At 35.1% G+C, this 14922-nt stretch overlaps 1 protein-coding gene across 1 annotated transcript in view; it reads right to left on the bottom strand.

The window, feature by feature from the left end:
• Positions 1-14922, bottom strand: part of ELP4 (elongator acetyltransferase complex subunit 4) — a 238767-nt gene that overhangs the window by 56011 nt on the left and 167834 nt on the right. The window lies entirely within an intron of this gene.

Here is a 14922-nt window from a genome sequence, read left to right as displayed (position 1 = left end):
CAAAAAAAAAAAAAAAAAAAAAATAGCAGCTATCATTTACTGAGTGCTTGTTATGTGCCAGATCCTGGGCTAAGTAATTTCATGCATAGTTAATCTGTGTAACAACCCTATGAGGCAGGAAAGGAAACCAAGTCTCCCATGTAGTAAAAGATTAAGCAGTAAAAGAGCAAGGATTCTAAACCAAGGCTGTCCAAATGCATGCCTAAAACACTCTGCTATACTACTTTCCCATGTGTTTTTTTTTTTTTCTTGCGGTACTTGGGCCTCTCACTGCTGTGGCCTCTCCCGGGGCGGAGCACAGGCACCGGACGCGCAGGCTCAGCGGCCATGGCTCACGGGCACAGCCACTCCGCAGCATGTGGGATCTTCCCGGACCGGGGCACGAACCCGTGTCCCCTGCATCGGCAGGTGGACTCTCAACCACTGCGCCACCAGGGAAGGGAAGCCCCTATAGGGGGCTGGCAGTCCAGTGGTTAAGACTGTGTGCTTCCAATGCTGAGGGTGCAGGTTAGATCCCTGGTTGGGGGACTAAGATCCCACATGCCGTGTGATGTGGCCAAAAAAAAAAAAAGATTAAAAGGCAATGATATCTCTAAAATATTTATTATAATTCCACATAGTAAGTACTCAAAAAATGCCACCTTCTTACTCACTTCTTTGAAACATAATTTTGGGCCATGTCTACAATGACTGATTTTACTGTAAAAGTGCTTATATTTGGTTGTGCAATTGTTGAGGTTTTTTCTTTTTCTCAAAGTCAGCTAAAATGATAAGTGTTAGTTTATTTTAAATCATAGAATTCTTTTCTGAGCCAAAGAAATGGTTCTGTCTCTATGGTCTATCAAACTCTATGGTCTATCTACTGATGAGCAAAGATGAAAGAAATGTATGGTAGACAGAATAAAGTCTATATCCTAATCCCTGGAATCTGTAATATGTAACTTTATGTGACAAAGGGGAATTAAGGTTACTAATCAGTTGACCTTAAAATAGGGAGATTACCCAGGTTTCTCCCAGTGAGCCCAATGTAATCACAAGCACCCTCAAAAGTGAAAGAGAGGGGCTTCCCTAGTGGCGCAGTGGTTGAGAGTCCGCCTGCCGATGCAGGGGACACGGGTTCGTGCCCCGGTCCGGGAAGATCCCACATGCCGTGGAGCGGCTGGGCCCGTGATCCGTGGCCGCTGAGCCTGTGCGTCCTGAGCCTGTGCTCCGCGACGGGAGAGGCCACAACAGTGAGAGGCCCGTGAACCGCAAAAAAAAAAGTGAAAGAGAGAAGTAGAAGAGAGATGGCAGTATAAGAAGGACTCAGTCCAGTGTTGCTGGTTTTGAAGATGGAGAAATGGGGTCGTGAGCCAAGGAATGCAGGTGGCCACTAGAAGCTGGAAAAGGCAAGGAGATGGATTCTCCTCTAGAGCCTCCAAAAGGAACTCAGCCCTCCTGATCCCTTGATTTTAGCTCTGTCAGATGCATTTTGGATTTCTGTCTTCCAGAACTGTAAAAAAAAAACATCTGGGGCTTCCCTGGTGGAGCAGTGGTTGAGAGTCTGCCTGCCGATGTGGGGGGCGCGGGTTCGTGCCCCGGTCCAGGAAGATCCCACATGCTGCAGAGCGACTGGGCCCGTGCGCCGTGGCTGCTGAGTCTGGGCTTCAGGAGCCTGTGCTCCGCAACGGCAGAGGCCACAACAGTGAGAGGCCCGCGTACCGCAAAAAACAAACAAACAAACAAAAAAATCTGTATTGTTTAAGCCACTAAATGTGTGGTAATTTTTTTATAACTATGGTAAAGCAATAGTGTATGTTAAAAATACCACAAATTTGGAATTGTGCAAAAACAATTATATTGTGATTTTAAACAACTTTCAAGTGACTGTATGAATAACAACAGTGATATTTCTCTTGATTATACTGGGTTGAGAAGTCAAGTAAAATGCAACATAGTCAGATCATTACAGGTTTATTACTAACATTTGTTTTTAATTAGCTACTTTAGAGACAAGAAAATTTTTTCTTTGCAATTCATTCTTTAGTCACCAGGAAAGTTGTCCTATTTGTGAACATGATGAGCAAAGAATAAGGAAAGACTTTAAATTACAAGAGGAAAAATTTTTGTTTGGACAAGGAGAAGGTATTTTGGAAGCTGTCATTCCAAAGCCTAAAATACTTCTTTGGCTAATAAGTAGGAAACTGCATTGCCTAGCTCTCAAATCCTTCCATCTTACCAAACTTAAGTACTTTTACATACAAACATGAAACTTCCGATCAAAGCATGCCAATCTCTTGTATACTATCACAGACTGCGTTCATTTCTAAGTCTTTTCTTATGCCATCTCCACTCTGCCTGGAATGTTCTTTCTCTTCTTCTCTGTCCATTCAGCACAAACTAATCTCCTTCTCTAAGCATCCATAGCACTCATATTCTCCACCTGCATTTTAGCTTCTAATGCACATTATTCTCTCTCATTTGCATGTTATTCATTAGTATTTCAGGTTTATATGTTTTGTTTCCCTGTTAGTTCCTTGGTGACTGATGATGGTTGATGGGCACATAAGGGTGCATTATATTAGTTTCTACTTTTGTATATGTTTGAAGTTTTCTATTATAAAAAGCTAAAAAAACAAGGGAGGCACCCTTCTAATCTGTAAAGCATTCTTTCAATTTCTACGTTTCTCCTTTCCTAGCACTGTTAAGCTGGTTGAGTTGGTTTTGCCTTTAAAGTTCTACCTCTTTTGGTTGAAGAAACATGATGTAAAAGATATGATACGATGCTCAAAGGCTCATGGCCTCATCTAATATAACAGTAAATTAGTGCACATTATTCAAGATAAAACTTTCACTGCTGCTCAGTAAAGAGAAGCACGAATAATTCAATTCACTGGTTAATGGTTGATGGAATCTTTGAAAGTTTTGCTTCAGTGTTATTGATACAGGATTCCTTGTTAGCATATTTCTGGCAAGAAATGATTGAGACAGAAGGTTTTCATCAACATTTAATAAAGAAAAAGAATCAATAGTAAAACTTACTATTGGTAGTTTATACTGTAAAGTATTAACAACACAAAATGTTAATTAATTTCTAATTCTCTATTCTATTATTTAGATTTCATGAAGGTTGATTGGACTTGATCCATCATTTTACGGAAAATTAATTATTTCAAATACATGCACCACTTTATGCAACCTGCCTGATTTGCATTGAAGAAAATTCAGCAGAAGTAATTGAGGCACAAGCAAATACTGGCACTGACTGAACCCAATTTTCATTCCAAATTTCTGCAAAATCCCAAGGCACAACAATATCAGATGCAAGGGGGAAAACAAACAAAAGCAATGTGAAAAGGGAACATGAAGAGAGAATATTACAAGAATCAGAGAACAAAGGGATTGCAAAACTATTTTAGTGCCATAGATGAGCAGTGAGGGCTTCATTCAGGCAAGGTGGAATAAGATATCATATGGCATCCTGACAATTGATGTCTTCATTTAAATGTAAGAATTTACATTCTAATTAGAAAGAATTTACATCTTAATCAGAGGCAGCTGTATTATCTTGTTACTGTTTTTTTCAAAGGTAATGAACTAAAGTACTGCTGTGCTTTTTCAACCAGAAACTAAATAGACAGCATCCAGTGTTATTTTATAGTTTACCTGCTGTAAGCCGTTATTAATATTTTCAAAGATTAAATTTCGAAACAAAATCTTTTAAAAATGAAAATTGTATTAGACATCACTAGAATAGTATGACAAAGACTTATTTAAAGTATTTAAACAAATCTTTTTCTAACTTGTATTTTAAATGTACTTATTTATCAAGCTAATAGAAGCCTCTTATGATTTATTAATATAATATTGTTTTCCTTTGGGCAGATGTAGAAAAGCTACTAAAGCAGATATGTATCATATTCTGGTGAAACCCTGTTGTTCTTAAACTTACATTTAGTTATAAGAGATCATTTACTAAATGTAAAACTTTATCTTATTAAGACCATTTGGAGTGTATTCTTTTTGTCTGCTTATGAAGTTTAATACAGAAAGATAACAAATATGTATAATAATAGTTGCTTGTTTTATACTATTTTTTACTACCACATTAATAACATTTAAAAATGTAATGCTTCACAAATATACACAATTTTGATGGTGTCCAGGATTGCCATAGTTAGTGAAATTAAAGGAAATAATGCATTCAAATTCACACTGTTCTATTCTAGGTTGTTCATAATGGTAGCAAGACCTAGGTATTGATAGTTGGTGATATCTTTGCAAAATCAAGCCCATCATTCATATGAGAATCAGCATGAGCTCACTGACCCATGGTTTAGAAGAAATTGGGCTTGGCCTAAAAGAAATCAAGCTGGAGGAAATTACAAGTGTTAATAAAAATGTAAAATGTCACCTTTGTCCCTAGCACTAGGCATCTCTAGGTTATTGATACTTATTTTCATCAGCTGCATTATTAATATGAAGTTGTAGTATGGGACAGTTTTTAATTTGCAGCTTTATGATTTAATTCATTATATAATTTTTTCTTATTAAAGTGGAGGAACATAATAAATAGACTAGATCTGTATCTACCAGTCTATTAAGTAAATGACTAATGTGGTTAATTTGGTAAAAATATTTGATTTAAAGACTTACAGAGAGAGTCTTAAATAAATCTGAGGTACATATTTATCTTTATCATCATACTTCCTGGATCCATACGTACAGAAGAAAAACAGATCATACACGAATGTGCTATATTTTAAGAAATGAAAGAACAGAATAATTTCAGGTATATTAAAAAAAAGATGGAATTAATTTTAAGGTGGCATTTTCCTAATCTGGGCCACCCTGTTGACAAAGAGGAGATAATTATTAGTTCACTAGTGCTTTTTCTTACATTCCCACTAAAGACAATTTATGGAGGAAATGATTCAGATGGGCCTGACTGAATTACTGCCTCTGAAAGATGGCTTTATATTGCTGTCAGAAACCGTCAGCCCACTTTTGAAAGGTTTATTTGTCTATGGCTCTTCTGTGTATGATTTGTTATGAGGGCACCTAACACTTACCACATAGCACACACAGTGTCTTCATTTTCAAAAGTATACCAGATAAGTTTTTGATTATCCCTAGGTTTATGAAACCTGTTTCCCTTTTTGAAAAGAATATCTACAGATAAAAGTACATTTTGCTCTTTATATTTACATATGGTTCCAAGTTTATGTTGTGGCCTCTCCCGTTGCAGAGCACAGGCTCTGAACACGCAGGCTCAGCGGCCATGGCCCACGGGCCCAGCCGCTCCACGGCATGTGGAATCTTCCTGGACCGGGGCACGAACCCATGTCCCCTGCATCCGCAGGTGGACTCTCAACCACTGCGCCACCAGGGAAGCCCAATATACTATCCTTTGAGTTAGAGTATATCAGCGTGTTACGTCTACCATCACCAGTTTTCTTCTTGGCCCCATGGTTACTGTAACCATAAATATTCATATCCAGTCTAAAAGAGCATAATAAAACGTGTCTCCTCTTGCCCTGTCTTTCGTTTCCCTATAACTTTGGGCTTGGATTATCACAATTGCTTCCGAAATAGCTTTTTGCTTATAGCTACCTCCTCATCTAATGCCTCCTTCATGACACTGACAGCCTAAAGTCATGGGTTCTAATCATTACTATTACATTGCAAGCTCTGTTAGTTACATGGTATAGAAAAGACATGAATTCTAATCCTGATTCTATCACTATCTGGGTCTTACTTCTCTTATCTGTAAAATGAAGAGGTGTGAAAAGTTTATTTAATGACTTCTTTTTTCTTAAAACTAAATGCCCCCATTCTGAATCACTGTGTCTACTCACTGTGTTTTAGTTATTTATTTCATGCCTATTAACTTATCATCTGTCTTTCAGCCCCAACCCGAAATGCATTTTTGTCTCTTTCTGGCTGGCCATCCAAATCCTGCTCATTTTTCAAGATCCACTTCAAACATCATCTCCGCATCGTTGCTCTCATAGTTCTGGTCAATCAACAATAATTTCCCCGCTCTAATCCATATATTCAACAGATATTTATTGAGTACCTACTTTGTATCAGGGTGCTGGGGATGCAAGGAATAAATAAGAAAGGTGACCCCTGCACTAAAAGAGCTTACACTGAAGTGGGGAAGACAGATAAAGTAACAAAACTTCAAGCTAGTAACAAAGACTAAAGATTGTGGTAAGTACAAGGAAGGCAACAGCTTGCTGAGAGATGTGCACAATGTATATTATTTATGCAGTGTTATCAGAGAAGGCTTATTTCCTATAGCATTCTTGGTATATTAATAACAACAAATAATTTAATCTATTATTATCTTGAATCGGCATTTGACTTAGCCTGGGTGTAAATCTTGCTTCCCCAAACTAGATTGTTAGAAGCAATGACACGTTGTAGGTAACATAAATTGAATATTTAAGATGTGCCAGTTATTGTAATGGACAATTCACATGCATTTTACCATTTAATCCTTAGAACAAGGTAGGTGTTTGTTTTTTTTTATTACCCCTTTTACTCAAGATGAGGAAAAAGGGACTCAGAATTAAACTAAGATACTTGCTTAAAGCTGGACAATTAGTAAGTGGCAGAGCTGGGACTAAAATCCATGTCTGCAAACACCAACATGCGGCATATTAATTACCATGATAAACCCCCTCTTGGAGACAGGGAGCATATTTAGAGAGTTTCAGTATCAGTCACTTGCACATACCAGGCACTTAATACTTACGTCCTTGGCTCTTGCAGTAGGCATTACACCTCCCTGGAGACAGCTTCCCCATTCTCAGCATAAACTTAATCGGCCTCCAAAGACGTTTCTTGGAGACAGAGACCCTTGGATCGAAAATCCTAGATTACTTCTAATCTGGTTCTAACGTGGCTTACCATAATTTTATTCCCAACTGGCACCAAGTTGTTGTATGCATGATGTTTTCCTACTCAGGATACTAGGTTTTGGGTGAACCCCACATCAGCAATTGCCCATTTTGAGCTTATATTCTATCACTCAAATGATTTTGACTCAAATACTGAAAATATTCAATGATAGGACATATAGATCATAGAATTATTAAATAGTAGGAAATCTAATAAGGTTAATTAATCAAGGACACCCTTTCACAGAGTTGGAATATGTTTCAATGTTTTAAAGACCAGAAGGATCTGCTGCCAAAGAAAAGTCTATATTTTAATTTCGTATGCAAAAGGAAAATGGGGAAATAAACCGCATTTTAATTTCAAACAAAATTGGGAATGCCAGTAACAACTTTCCTTGCATTCTTATTCAAATGGTTATACTAACAGTGAAGACCTTAGGCATGAATAATCCAAAAGAGCAGCTTAAAGAAAAACGTATAATTGATTCAGAATGTGCTCTAGCATTATTTTTATTGTGATTTTCTTAGGAAGAAGTTAGAAGTTAGCTGGATTCTGTAACTTTATTGCTTAAATCTTCTTTCCCACTGCTGGGAAAAACAATCACCCTCTCTTAGGGCTTCTTAGAGTATTCAGGTGCTAGTTGAAATCAGAGCTTAAAAAAGCACCACTTTTGCTGTACACCTGAAACTAACACAACATTGTAAATCAACTATACTTCAATAAAAACAAAGAAAAAAAACAAACAAAAAAAAACACCCAAACAAACAAAAAGCCCCACCAGTTTATACCTTACTGAGATTAACTAACTTTTTCTCTTCTAGAGCTGGACAGGTAATAGTAAATAAGTATTTTATTTATAAATTTATTTCGCTTTATTGAGGTATAATTGATATACAAGAAATTGTACACATTTAATGGATACATCTTGATGAGTTTGGACATACGCATACGCCTTAATACCATCACCACAATCAAAGAACTAAACATATACATCCTGTCCAAAATTTCCTTGTATTCTTCTGTTGTGATTTTTTGTTTTGGGGAGGGGGGTGGTAAGAACATTTAACATGAGATCTGTCTCTTAACGCGTTTTAAAGTGTACAATACAGTATTGTTAACTATAAGTACTATGCTGTACAGCAGATATCTAGAACTTACTCATCTTGCATAACAGAAATTTTATACCCATTCCAATTCCCCATTTCCTCCTCTCCCCAGTCCCTGACAACCACCATTCTATTCTCTGCTTCTGTGAGTTTGACTATTTTAGATACCTCATGTAATATATAAAAGATAGGGTCCTAAGTTAAGGAAATGATGTGACATTGTCAATAAAGAGTTGAAATCTTTGATGCTGATAACCTGAAATGTGGATAATACACTTGTAGGTGACTGAGAACTGGTTTTTAAAATTATGCCTTGAATTGCATGCCCTAAAAATTTTAAATCTAAATGATCTAAATTTAAATAACAGAGTTACATGTCATGGGCTTATATGAAAAACATCTGAGATAAGACAGAACTCCTTAATGGCTTTGTTGTGTATCAGGAACAAAGAAAGAAACTGCCCAGAGGATAACACTAAGCATAAGGAACAGAAAAGAAAATAGTCAAGATACTGTTAAGGTGAACAAATGAGAAATCAGAAAACAGATTAATAAAAATAAAGAGAACACAGGAATAAATCATGGAGTTACTGGTTCACTAGTCTACATTACTGATGCAAATCCTTTTTATTTAGTTTTTTTTTTTATTTAGTTTTTTTAAGAAATTCTTTAAAAATAAAATTCAAGAACTAAGACAATGACCCCAGATAGCTACTGAATTCCCCAAGGCACAAAGAAACCCACTCCCAGAAGAAAATAACTAGCATTCTCTACCTGGTAACACATCCTGTCATCCCCTATGACCCCAGAGGAAGAATAAGATAGGCTACAGTAAAAAGAAATAGATCCACATTCATCTCAAAAACAAAGACAAAAGCCTAATCAAGAATCACTTAACATTTAATCATACAAGTAACTATGGATACTCAACAAACAGAATTTATAGCTAATGAAACAGTTTATAAAGCACATGGAAGATGACTTTACAGTAGAATTAATATCCTCAAAATGTTATAAGATGGGCTGTTAGGAAAAGAATCAATTAGAGGACATGGAAAATTAGAATGTGACTGTCAAAACCAAAAAAGTTCAATTGACTAACAAAATGAATACAATTGATGAAGGGATTACTGAGCTAGAAGATAAGATTAAAGGGATTCCTCCTGGATATAAATCCAGGGCAAAAACAACAACAACAAAAAAATCGAATAGAGAAGAGTTAAAAGACATGGACATTTAAGTCAGAAAATTCAATATCTGTGTAATAGGCATTAAAGAAGAGAAGAAAGAGAATGGTAGGGAGGAAACAATTTGCATACAAAATGGTAATTTATTATGCTAAAAGACAGAAGAAAAATTAGTAGCAGAAGAAATACTCAAAAATTCTTAATCTAGAAAACAGAAGGAAGCGTCTTTTAACTGAAAATATACCTCCCAAATATCTAAAACAAATTTCTTTTTTTAATGGTAAGACAATACAATAAAGCACTTGAAGATCAGAAACAAAGACTGATGCCCAATTTCACTAATACGTTTATAGTGCAAGTCCTGGAAAATGCAATTGGACAATAAAAAGAAACACATATATAAATATCAGAAAAATATAAATATCAGAAACATATCAAAAATAACTGAATACAAGATCAACATTTAAGCATCAATACAAAAGTGTAATGAAACAAAAAAAGGATCCCATTCACAACTGTTAGAATAAAGAATCCTGAGATAGGGAGATTGTCCCAGGCCCAGTATCATCATAAGAATACTTATTAGAGAAAGGCAGGAGGGTCAAAGTCAGAGAGAAAACCGATGTGATGAAGCCGTCACTCAGAGGCTTGAGTGATGTGGCCATAAGCTAAGAAATGCTGGCAGTCTCTAGAACTGGAAAAGGCAAGAAATGGATTCTCCACTAGAGCCTTCTGAAGGAGCTAGCCTTGCTGATACCTTCATTTTAGTCCAGTGAGACTGATTTTATACAGATCTCTAGACCATAACATAATACATCTGGATTACTTTAAGCCATTAAATTTGTGCTAATTTGGTACAGCAGCAATAGGAAACTAATACAGAATTAGTTACGTGTTATTTGTATAATATAAAGAAAAAAGAGGGCATCAATTATTAAAGCAGAATCAATCAATCCTACCATGAAATTATATGAATATATGTGAATCATAGAAGACATTATAAAATAATACATTGTTATAGAACAGATAGAAGGAAGTATTGATATGGACATGCATTAAATTTTCCATGCTTATGACACACAAAGATTATTCAATATTTGTTGCATATAAAAGTGAACTTTCGGGCTTCCCTGGTGGTGCAGTGGTTGAGAGTCCGCCTACCGATGCAGGGGACACGGGTTCGTGTCCCAGTCCGGGAAGATCCCACATGCTGTGGAGCGGCTGGGCCCGTGAGCCATGGCCGCTGAGCCTGTGCGTCTGGAGCCTGTGCTCCACAATGCGAGAGGCCACAGCAATGAGAGGCCCACATACCGCAAAAAAAAAAAAGTGAACTTTCAGTAGATTATACCTGGTAAAATGGAGCCTTTGACTGGTTGATATCTTCAATTGAATATCAAGAATATTACACAGTATTCCAAGTAATATGAATTATAAGATTTATTTCATATATGTACATATATGAGTTATATTTCATATGTGAAGTTATCATGTGGTGTTATATATAAAGATACATCATTCTGAAAATTTAATATGCAGAATGTCAAACATTTGTGATGTTTAAATAACACAAAGATTAATTTAATACATATTTCTTGCCTCTAGAGAAATTAATAGACATCTTGATAATGGTGGCCTATTTTTTCCATCCAAAGAATAAAATTTAAAAATAAGACATAACCATCATTATCACTTATTAAGAGATAATAATAGCTAGACTATATTTGCCAAGAAATTTAAGCTTATGCAATATTTTTTGGAGAAATTATTAAAAAATCAAACAAAAAGACCCTACACCTGCACGTTTCAAGTTTGTACAGCAATAGTTTTTAAAACTATGTTTGTCTCAATTTAAAGCTCCTAACAAAACAATTAAATATAGGTACATTTACAAAGGTGACTTCAAAAGTCTTAATTTTTAGACATTAGAAAGTAATCTTTGTCATATACTATTGTATATTAAAAAATTATAGTGTTTTCTTTCATCTAAATTAGAATTTGTTTCAAGAAATAAAAACGAACTTTGTGTCTTCTGTTTGAATCATCCACATATGGTTTTTAGTAGCTAAGTTTTTCTAATTTCAAACAGATACAAAAATCCACAGTACAAGAACAGGATTTGAAATGATAAGAGCTAATTTGCCTTGATGCATTTGCGATAAGACGATTGCATTGCAAATTAAATGTATTGTTTTTTTGAATACTCTATTACTATTGTAAGCAGAACAAACGCACAGATGGCATGGGCCATAAAAATATAATTAAGCTTTACAATATCATTCCTATCAGATTTCAGAAGTGTGCTCTAGCTTAAGTTAGAGTGCTCAATGTGTGAGCGCATATAACATTTTTGAATTTTAAGTTTTTGGATAAATCCATAAAAGCTGACATATTTAGCTGTTTCATGCTATTTCCATTTCCCTCCATGTTCCTGGCTTTCAGTTTCAAGCAATTTGAGACTTATTTTAGGAGAGGACACATTAACTAAAAGAAAAAAACAATTATACTAAATCTTTTTAAATCAGAAAATACTTCGATTTCCTTAAAAAATGTGACGTGAAATACTGGCACAGATTACCACCAGAGAAATCACACACTTGCGCTAGGACAGCTGGATGACCACAGCCAAGGCACAAGGTGTTTGGAGAGAAGAGACTGAGGAGACTTTTCAGGTCCCTTTTTGTCTAGTATTTTTGCATTTCAATAAAATGATGATAATAGCAATTAGGTAACTGCCTCAAATCCTCTTGTAAATGAAGGTGGGTATATGTATATAAATTATGTGAAAAAAGTATATTTATACTTTGAAACACACTGGTTAACCTTTTTGATCAAAAGTAATTGCTTAAATCTATCAGTCCCACAGGATTTATCAATAAAGAGGCTATATAAGTCTGAAAGGTGTTAGAACTGTTTTAGGCTCTCTGGGGACAGCTGGGCAATAAGGGTTGTTCCACATAAATGCCAGCATGTTGCATACCTGTCTTCTTTCCCTGTTCACCTTGCTTAGCAAGCTTGTTGACTAAGCCACTGGTGCAAGACCTAGATGGCTGAAGGGGTACTAAGAGTTCAAACACAGGGTTAACAGGATCCTCTGTATGTGTCATATTTAGCAGTCAAGTAAGCAAAATAAACAAAGATACTGCAGGCTATGGCTACAAGATGAACCCATATATGCAGCCCCCAAAAGACAACCAAGAACTGAAAGTAACTTTCGTGCATTAATTCATCTGCAATGTCTAATAAAATGTGCCAGCAGCTATAATTTCTTGAGTGCTTTCTATGTATTTCATTGTCTGCGAAGTGCTTTACATGAATAATATTCATTTTCTCAATAAAAATTTTTATATTAACTACTCCTTGTAACAACCTTTTGAATAGGTATTATCATTATTTCATACATAAGAAAATTAAAGTTTTGAGGGATTGAATACCTTATACAAGGTCATATAGCTAAAAAAAAGCTGGGGTCAATTAAAAAAAATAACTTTTAGGAATTTTTTACACCCAGAATATATACCTAACATAGTATAAGTATATAACATACATTAAATGAATAAATAGTATATATTATGGTTAAATACTAAATGCCAGCTAATGTCTGTGGGGAGGAGGAATCACAGAGGAAAACCCACGAATCAGATTTTTAAATACACTGTATGTATGTGTAAAACATACACAAAATTTACCTTTTAACCATTTTAAGTGTACATTTCAGTGTCATTAAAGTACATTCACACCATTGTATGACCATCACTACTATCCATTTCCAGAACTTTTTTGTCATCCTAAACTGAAACTCTGTCCCCATTAACCAATAACTCCCCTTTCTCTTCTCTTCAGAATATATTTTAATTCAAACCTAGCTATTTAATTAAAATCTCAGAATGTTAGTGCTTAAAGCCCTTTTGTTTTAACATGCATAAGCATATTATAATCCCAGGTACCTGCTCTGAAATTACAGGAGACTAAAATGTTCACTTTTGGAAATGCAATTATAATTTTATTTACTAAATAGATTTAGAAGGACAGACAGAAATATAATTCATCAATATATTATTAATTGTTGTCAACTGTGGCTAACAGATGATGCTGTCTTTGGTCACAATTTATAGAACTAAAGATACATATGCTATGGAGTAAAGGTATACTGACATGCTACTTAGAAAATGTTTTTGTTCATCTCCTTTTTGAAAAGAAAAAATCCTGTCTTTACTGCTCAGTATTGAAAATACATCTCCCATTTCTTTAGCTAAAATAAGAATTATCAAGGCTCAGTTTAGAATAATACACTGAAAATGTGCATATTTACAATCTGCAAAACCCTTTAATCTATTAAGCCCTTAAGGTAGTAAACTGAAAACAGGAAAAGAAATAACTGACTCAGCCATCAAGATATAGGAATAAGAGGGGAAAGAAGCAGTTTTGGAACCCAGGAGACATAGCTATTTAAAAAATTATGTTCAGGCCATAGTTTTTGATGTTTATTTAAAATAATTTTGACATTATTTAAAATAGAACATCAAATATCTCTGCCCCAAGATAAACCAAATGACATTAGAAGTTAACTAAGCCAATGGCACACTTTTACTCATAACAATCTTATTTCAAACGTGTAGATGTTTAAGTAGCAAAACTGTAAATGACCAAAACTTGGCCATTTCCAGAAAATCATTTAAAAGTATTTGAAGAATAAGAATATAAAGAGATATGAGATATAAGAAGCTTATTGAAAACCTACTTAAGCAATGGTGACAGTGTAAAGAATAATATTCAGCCCTCAAAATGGACTTACCTATACTGGCTATATAACTGAAAATATCCAAGAATATTTTCTTTTTGCAGTTGAGGACATTAAAAAAAAAAAAAAGAAAAGGAAATGTTTGAATACAAAATCCTTAACTATACCTAAAATGATATGGACAGATATAGGGTCCAGGAAAGGCCATTTTCTTGTACAGCAGTTCGAGTCAATGGCTGTTTGAATTTTTAAAAACAAATTAGGCATTAGGGATATTCAAGTGATTGGTAAATCACATTGGAAAAAAGTAGTGATTGAAGTCCACGTGTATGCTTATAATTCTGTAAGGAAGAAGGAAATGTTACTGGGTAAGAGGTCTGGGATGCAGATGAGAGGAAGTCTACTCACTCCCACATTTATACTACCATGTAAGAAATAGGTGAGGCAAAAGAAAATGGTTTTCTGTATTTCTTTAGGACGCATTTGAAAATTGCAACGCAGGACATGCCCTCTTGGTGAAGTTAATGATGTAGCTCTAAGGGCCATTTTGTAAATCCGACACTTTCCAACTCCCAAAGGTCAGAATTTGAACACAAATGTCTCTGTCTTGCCTCAGTAATCTGTTATCCAGACTGTCATCCAGGGCTATTGGATTTGGAATCAGGAGACTCTGGTTTTGGACTTTGTTTTGTTACTTTCTGTGTGAGATTGGAAAATTTATTTATCTGGGCTTCAGATACGTTACATAAATCTACAACTTTTATCCTCAATTCACAAATTTAGAAACCTCTGAAAAACTTAACTCATTTAGTAGCACAATCTGGCCTGAACTGACATTAAGCTATTTACAGTTTTAAGGAACCTAACTTTGTGTAACTACTCATATGTCTTTCGTGAAGTATTAATTTTTGATTATGAGGTATTTACTATATTACCACTTAAATAAACATTTTTCAATAATTTATTTAGAAATACTTTCAAACCTAGAAAAGCATGCAAAACA

The sequence above is a fragment of the Neophocaena asiaeorientalis genome, unplaced genomic scaffold, assembly GCF_003031525.2.
Source record: "Neophocaena asiaeorientalis asiaeorientalis breed wild unplaced genomic scaffold, Neophocaena_asiaeorientalis_V1.1 scaffold196, whole genome shotgun sequence".
NCBI classification, from domain to species: Eukaryota; Metazoa; Chordata; class Mammalia; order Artiodactyla; family Phocoenidae; genus Neophocaena; species Neophocaena asiaeorientalis.
This window is presented reverse-complemented; position numbering and strand designations above follow the sequence as displayed.